The sequence below is a fragment of the Ambystoma mexicanum genome, chromosome 11 (assembly GCF_040938575.1).
Source record: "Ambystoma mexicanum isolate Mex_15411 chromosome 11, UKY_AmexF1_1, whole genome shotgun sequence".
Classification (NCBI taxonomy): Eukaryota; Metazoa; Chordata; class Amphibia; order Caudata; family Ambystomatidae; genus Ambystoma; species Ambystoma mexicanum.
The window spans coordinates 820921762-820929283 of NC_090934.1; the positions used below are offsets into that span (position 1 = coordinate 820921762).

Below are 7522 nucleotides of genomic sequence, written 5' to 3' on the forward strand. Positions count from 1 at the left end.
GTCTGAAAATCCAATTTCTTTCTCTTTTTAGTAGGAGATTATGAAAATTACCCCCACGTCTAGGTTGTTGTATCTTCTCAATCACTGTCCAACTAAAATCATTGGGCCCATGTCCTTCTTGAACAAAGTGTGTTACTAGAGGAGCAGTCAATTTTCTAGTATGCACGCATGATTTGTGTTCTATCATTCTGGTCTTGACTTTTCTTATAGTCATGCCCATGTATCGTAAGTTGCATGGACATGTAATTAAATATTTGACTCCACTTGTATTGCAATTAGTAAAAGTTTGCTTTATCCAAGGGGTCTTGAGTCCAATGTCTAGTTGCAAGCTTCGTCTAGTTTGTGAGCACATGGTACAGCACCCACATGGCACGTGTCCAGTGGGCTGATTTGTTGTCCACAAGGTATGTTGTGTGGAATCAGAGTATTTTTGTTCTCGTAGGGTTTTTACAAGTCTGTCTCTCACGTTGGGTCTGCATTTCAGAGCAAATGCAGGTTCCTGTAAGTGTATTAGGTCTATTTAATTTAATATTAAATAGACCTAATACAAGGCATTTGCATACTAGTAACATGCAGCCAGACGGCTGCAAGATTACCACGGGGGGGGGATACTTACCCCCTGTTCTCTACCTTCTGTTTCCTGGCAGGAAGCAGAGGTATCCACGAATGACTTCACATAATTCGACAAGAATTCTACTCTATCAAATCCGAATGGTCCTGAAGAAGATGATTAAAGCAACCACTATCATCGAAACTGGTCGACCTCACCCGGCATGAGTGAACTCATGCTGAAGACGGTGTTCACCAGTACATTATCTGGACACGTTTACAAACAGATGTTTTATTGCTAGAAAGCTTTGGTTGCCTCTAGCAAGTCACGCTCTTTCCATAGAGCCAGTCTTTTAAGCCTCTATCAGAACAAGGTCTTTAGTGATCAGTGCCATCCCCGTAAACTGGTGATTAAAATTCAGATTGAAATTCCAGACGAGGATATTACCCTGTCACTTCAATAGAGACACTAGCATAAGATACTGTGTCTCCTTATATCAATACCTTTGGTGACCTTAACCTGATTTTTATTTTTGTACTACCGTGATGTTTGAATGAAGGTTGAATAGGGATATTTTTCTTCCTATCCCTGTTAGATAGGTGGCCCACCATCCGCTGCCTAGGGAGAGATCCCATATGAGGATAGGGACAGGGTGTTCTTCTAGTAGGGATAGTCTCTATGAGTGTGGAAGATTGTGCAATAGACACTTTGCTGTCATAAGCAGTTACATTCTTCCCTTTATGGCTCTACATGAAACCAAAACCATCTCGGAAATGACTGAGCCTGAGTTGACTTATCACCCATGGAACATAACATTTGATCGGGATGAAATTCTGACAATAACAAAAAGGAGTAAGCAAATCTACAGCTCCCAGCCTAGATGGGCTCTCGAATGCCATCTTAAGAGCTGCACCAGAAGCATAGGCACAATTCTGTCACTCCTTGTTTGAAAGGATTGCATCCCAAGGACATATACCATCATCATGGAAAAAGAGTGTGGTAATCCCAATTTTCAAGACGTGCCGCCGCATGAACATAGCAAATTATAGACCTATTGCCCTTCTTGACATACTGGGAAAGATATTTGTCTCGGTCCTGCTACAACGCCTAAACAAGTTGATTGAGAGCATGGGAGAGTTATATGTGAGGAGTTGGTTGCAACCTCAATCTGATTATAATGCGCATGTTGAAGATTAAGGAACTTCGAGGAGACCATAAAATCTATATAGCCTGTATAGACTTGGAGTGTGCATTTGGCAGTATCATCAGAGAATGCCTACTGTCAAAAGTGGAAGCGGCAGAATGTTCACCGGATCTTTTACAGGCAGTAAAGGACTTGTATACTGGCACATCAACACAGTGAAGGGCTGCTGACTGAAGCGATACCAACCATGATGGGCTTAAAACAAGGCTGTCCTTCAGCAGTATTTCTATTCAAATATGTCATTGCTGATGTACACCACATATTGGATCCCCCTCTATCATGCTCGCCAAAGTTAAACGATGATTGGGTGGTTACTTTATGCAGACAATTTAGTGTTGATGGACAGAATCCCACGTGAATTACAAAATAAACTTGACACCATCCAAGTATATGTAAAGCAAAATGACCTGTGAATGAACCCTAAAAAGGCAGAAATCCTAATTATGGAAAAGAGAGCCACCCAGAAGTCAAAGGCTCTTTCGTGGATACTAGGTTACCATCGCTTACAAGCTGTTCCTGCTATTAAATATCTGGGGACAATGATTAGCGAAAATGCCAATGAACTCCCATGGAAAGAACATTTGGAGCATATGGTATCGCTTTTATCAGCTCAAGCGAAGCTTATAAATCGCAAATATGGAACATTGTCACTCCTGATCTCGGTGCGATTTTATAATCAAAAAGTAGTCCCTGCTCTAACTTATGCCTTGGATACTTGTTTGAGTTGGCCCTGGAAGACGTGGGACCGACTGTAAGGAACATTTAGGCGAGCTACACTACAACTACCTAATGTAGTGCCAGTAGCTATTATTTGTCACGAACATGGACTCCTGTCATTATATGTAAGAGTGACATGGACATCTCTGTTACTCTGTGGGAAAATACAAACATCATGCCCAATCCAATTCAAAATCTTGCTGCCAAATCTGGAAGGTTACACGGATTGGGTCTTGACCTCATGGTCAGAAAGATGTCTTGCGATTTTAACTGACCTCGAAGTTACTCTAGAAATTCTGAGCCAAATCCCAGCATAAGTTAAAAGAATTTTATGGGCAAATGACGGAATCAGCAAGAGCAAATTCAAGAACTCATACGCTCACGGAAATCATGATGGCATCATACAATTCCATGCCGAGTTACTTGAATAATTTTCCTTCTAACATGCATCGAGATTTGTACTTGATGTGTAGACTGTGCAGCAAGCATGTGGAGTCCTTGAAACATTTGACACTTTTTTGCCCAGTTTTCCGAAGCTCGACTACTCTGTATTTGTATACACACTTGTCAAAACAATTTGGATTAGATGCAGAAGTGTGGTGCAAAGCCCTCTGCGCGGGTCACTCACCAAAATTGACTTATGCGTTAGCCAGATTTTTTAAAATAATTTTTTTAAAATTGTCAGTTGTGTAAATGTGAAGGAAGATGGATTTCTATTGTTAATCAGTAAAAGTTGTAAGAAACGAAATACTGTAATAAAAAATAAAAAATACTTCGGCTGCATGCAGTAAAACATAGAGATTGGCCTGCTTTAAAGGTTGACCATGTCCTTCATGGGTGTCTGTCAATATGATACTTCCCTGCTGCAAAGTTTACATTCGAAACGCCAGAACAACTAGGCCCAGAGCACAAAGATGCAGTCAGGTTGAAATAACGAGATACTGAAGAGCAATTTTGTATTTCAGAGTGGGAAAAGCAAATATGACCCCGACGTGATTTGAACACGAAACCTTCTGATCTGGAGTCAGACGCGCTACCATTGCGCCACGAGGTCCTTGTGGCAATCCACCTGGTGTGTCTGATGACAGAATAAAGGTAGGAGACGTACATGCACCTGCAGAGCCTCATTGCTTCTTTAGGTAGACTGGCTAGGATAGCTTCCTTCTGTGCATCAGTACACGCTGCAGCCAAACCCTTCCCATGAAGTCTTGATGTTTATGAATTGAATGGCAAGATTTGAAAAACTAAAGCAAGCGAGAAGAATTGCTTGCAGTTTATTGGATTTTTTGGACGTCAGCAGACGAGACCTGCGAGAGGTAAACAGAAGTTCATAGTTGGTCATGCTGAATTTTTGAGCCAAATTGCATCGTCCCTGGGTGGGCTTGAACCACCAACCTTTCGGTTAACAGCCGAACGCGCTAACCGATTGCGCCACAGAGACTCATGCAGTGCCTAAACTGGGGCCTGATTGGTGTGCTGTTTGCTTATGCTTCCCAGGCAACCTGAAAATATTTCTAAAATAGCTCTATTTCCCGCAGCACGTCAGGGTATCGGAGCGCTCCCCTGCCTCTCCTAATCCAGAGAACACGGGAGAAATGAGTCCGGGGCGGAAGTGGAGCAGAAAGTGGTGTGCTGTGGTGGAGGACTGGTGGAGGACTAGCGTATTTCCTTGATTTCCTTGGTATTGTATGGTATATAATGTATGGTATATGCTTATTTGTAAAGCGCCTATACACAAGGCAAGTGTTTCAAAGTGCTCAAGTAGGGATGGAACAGGGGAAAAAACAGTCGTTCAGAGCCCTTGAAGTTCTGAAACAATACTAGTCTGCACAGGCAGAGTAAGTGCATATAAATACAATTAACAGTGGAGATAACAAACGGGTCTAACAACGATTCTGCAGTTTTTCCAAGTGCATTAAGGCGCCACCATGCAGAGAGTGAAGACAAGGGGGAACAGACAGACAATCTACAGGCATGGTGCAATCAGATTGAGCAAGTGCACAGTTGGTTCCAGGGGGGGGGGGGACAAGTCCTGGTGGGATTTGTGGAGGGGGGTCCAAGTGCACCCAGTCAGTGGAAGCTGGAGTAAGTGCAGAGAGATGCCGCTCTCTTGGGTCATTGAACATGTGCAGGGATGATGAGGCGAGTTTAGGGCCCGGAGGCAAGGTCGAGAGGACTGGCGGGGGTGCCAGGGACCTGTGAGACTCTGAGGTACACCAGACGGCCAGTCAGAAAGCTGTACGGAAAAAAAGGGAGAGAGGGATAGAACAGAGAGATAGGTTAGCAGGGTAGAGGGAGAGCAAAGGGAGAGGAGAAGAGGAAAGTCTTCAGGAGTTTCGGAGATCAAGCACAAGACGGAGGGTGGCAGGGAGGCTATTCCAGAGGGAGACCCCTGTTGAAGATAAGGATCTCCCTCCAAATCTCAGCTTGGAGAACCGGCTTCCTCGAAGCAGGTTGGAGGTAGATGAGCGCAGGGCTCGGGAGGGACATTATTTAGTTGGGTCCTAGGCCCCCGAAAGCCTTGTGGACAATGCAGAGGGTCTTGAACTTGACCCTTGCAGCCACGGGGAGCCATTGGAAGGATTTCAACACCGGAGAGATGCAGTCTCTGGGCTTGAAGCCAAGGATAAGTCTTGCAGTTCTGTTCTGGATGCGTTGTGCAGGGCAGAAGCAGGGAGGTTGAGAAAGAGGCTGTTGCAGTAGTCCAGTCTAGAGAGAACCAGGGCTCTGGAGGCAGTGAGTCGCTGGGAGAAAGTGAGAAAAGGTAGAGCACCTCTGAGGAGGTGTAGCTGATAGACTTTTTAGAGATGTCTGAAGGTGAGAGGACAAGAAGAGGTGGAGCTCTTTGGGCAGGAGCCCTGAAGCAACACTACAAAATACCATTCCAGGCACGTAGCGTGGCGCAGGAAGTGGTCTGCTGTGGTGGAGCACTCAAGTATTTCCTTGATTTCTTGCTTTTGGAGGCAGAGCTCTTGGGCAAAAGCCCTGCAGCAACGCTACAAAATACCATTCCAGGCACGTAGCGTGGCGCAGGAAGTGGTCTGCTGTGGTGGAGCACTCGAGTATTTCCTTGATTTCTTGCTTTTGGAGGCAGAGGTCTTGGGCAAAAGCCCTGCAGCAACGCTACAAAATACCATTCCAGGCACGTAGCGTGGCGCAGGAAGTGGTCTGCTGTGGTGGAGCACTCGAGTATTTCCTTGATTTCTTGCTTTTGGAGGCAGAGCTCTTGGGCAAAAGCCCTGCAGCAACGCTACAAAATACCATTCCAGGCACGTAGCGTGGCGCAGGAAGTGGTCTGCTGTGGTGGAGCACTCGAGTATTTCCTTGATTTCTTGCTTTTGGAGGCAGAGCTCTTGGGCAAAAGCCCTGCAGCAACGCTACAAAATACCATTCCAGGCACGTAGCGTGGCGCAGGAAGTGGTCTGCTGTGGTGGAGCACTCGAGTATTTCCTTGATTTCTTGCTTTTGGAGGCAGAGCTCTTGGGCAAAAGCCCTGCAGCAACGCTACAAAATACCATTCCAGGCACGTAGCGTGGCGCAGGAAGTGGTCTGCTGTGGTGGAGCACTCGAGTATTTCCTTGATTTCTTGCTTTTGGAGGCAGAGCTCTTGGGCAAAAGCCCTGCAGCAACGCTACAAAATACCATTCCAGGCACGTAGCGTGGCGCAGGAAGTGGTCTGCTGTGGTGGAGCACTCGAGTATTTCCTTGATTTCTTGCTTTTGGAGGCAGAGCTCTTGGGCAAAAGCCCTGCAGCAACGCTACAAAATATCTGCTGTGGTCCGCAGGGGGCGCAGCAAGCAGCTGGTCACCGCGAGACAGAGGATAAGGAATAGGTGGTGAGTGACTATTAAGATGCTAACTCAAATATTATAAATAAGGAGCTCTAACTGTGAGGTTTGGGATTAAATCTGCAATTACTAGACCTTGTTACAAATCTAACCCCCCTCACTCCCCCCCGCAGTATACTCCTTACTTTGTGTAGTCTCCCACGGAGGTAGTCGGCCAAATACATAGTAACAACCTACTCTGTAACCTAGGCAATTGTTGGAGAGAGCAGCAAGGGGTGAAATGACGATGTCACTGGGCCTCAGTAGCCAGTCAAACATGCTACGGGATGGTTCCTTCACTGGGGCCCCCAATTTGACTCCATTTCAAGAGGAAAGATTCAATAGCGGCTTGTCTGAAGAGGATGGTGCAGCGGCTATTGAGCGGAACCTATGTGAAATAAACAAACTGGGTAAAAAAAAAAGACCGATCAAAAGCCGACAGGGCGGTCCCAGAGGAGGAAAGAGACGGGAGCACCCCAGGTCTCGTTGGTTTCACCGGTCCTTGACCGGAAAATCACAGATCTTTACCCTAACCAGCGTGCAAGCACAGAACATAGATCAGCTGCTAGGGTAAGAGAAACAGCATATACTGATGGCTCTCAAATCCAGGACATTATCATAATTGCATTCACGGACAATAATGGATCCTCGGAACCCAAAGATGCCATAAGCATTAATGGAAGTGTGGAGAGCCTAATGCACGTAACATGCAATGGATCATCAAGGGGGTTCCCCTACAGAACTGAAAGACTACATCGAAAGAGGGGAGGAAAAGGGTATGCAAGGGTCATTGCACCATACCCTGCGTGAGGCTGACGTGTACATTAGGCTGACATCTTCCTCCATTTCGGCCCTGAATTCAGTCTTGAGCTTGTTTGTCAAGCTTTATGACAATATATGGTCGCAAGTAAGATCACACACCCTAACCTTGAGTGAAATTGAGCTAAACCTGGTCATACTAACAGATGTAGTGCAGGCGAGTGGTCAACAGGAGATTCATGCCAAACGCTGCAATACAGCCGAACTACGGCGGGAAGGAGTGTAAGTTGAGAGCAGATGTGAACAAAAAGGTGAAGACTCTCACGAAGATCTGGGTACCCAGTGGGTGGGCAGAGGGCTATCCTAGCAGATACTGCCATGTAAGAACCCAGGTCAGGCCAGGAGTGTAAATGTGATTTCGGAGCCTAGTGGAGAGAATTTTGGCTCGGGACCACAACCAAGCGA

General features: G+C 45.9%; 2 non-coding genes across 2 annotated transcripts; both read right to left on the minus strand.

The window, feature by feature from the left end:
- Positions 1 to 3453: 3453 nt before the first annotated feature.
- TRNAW-CCA (transfer RNA tryptophan (anticodon CCA)) lies at positions 3454 to 3525 on the minus strand. Its single transcript has one exon. It is a non-coding gene; the product is annotated as a tRNA-Trp (tRNA).
- A 313-nt stretch (positions 3526 to 3838) lies between these two features.
- TRNAN-GUU (transfer RNA asparagine (anticodon GUU)) lies at positions 3839 to 3912 on the minus strand. Its single transcript has one exon. It is a non-coding gene; the product is annotated as a tRNA-Asn (tRNA).
- Positions 3913 to 7522: the final 3610 nt, after the last annotated feature.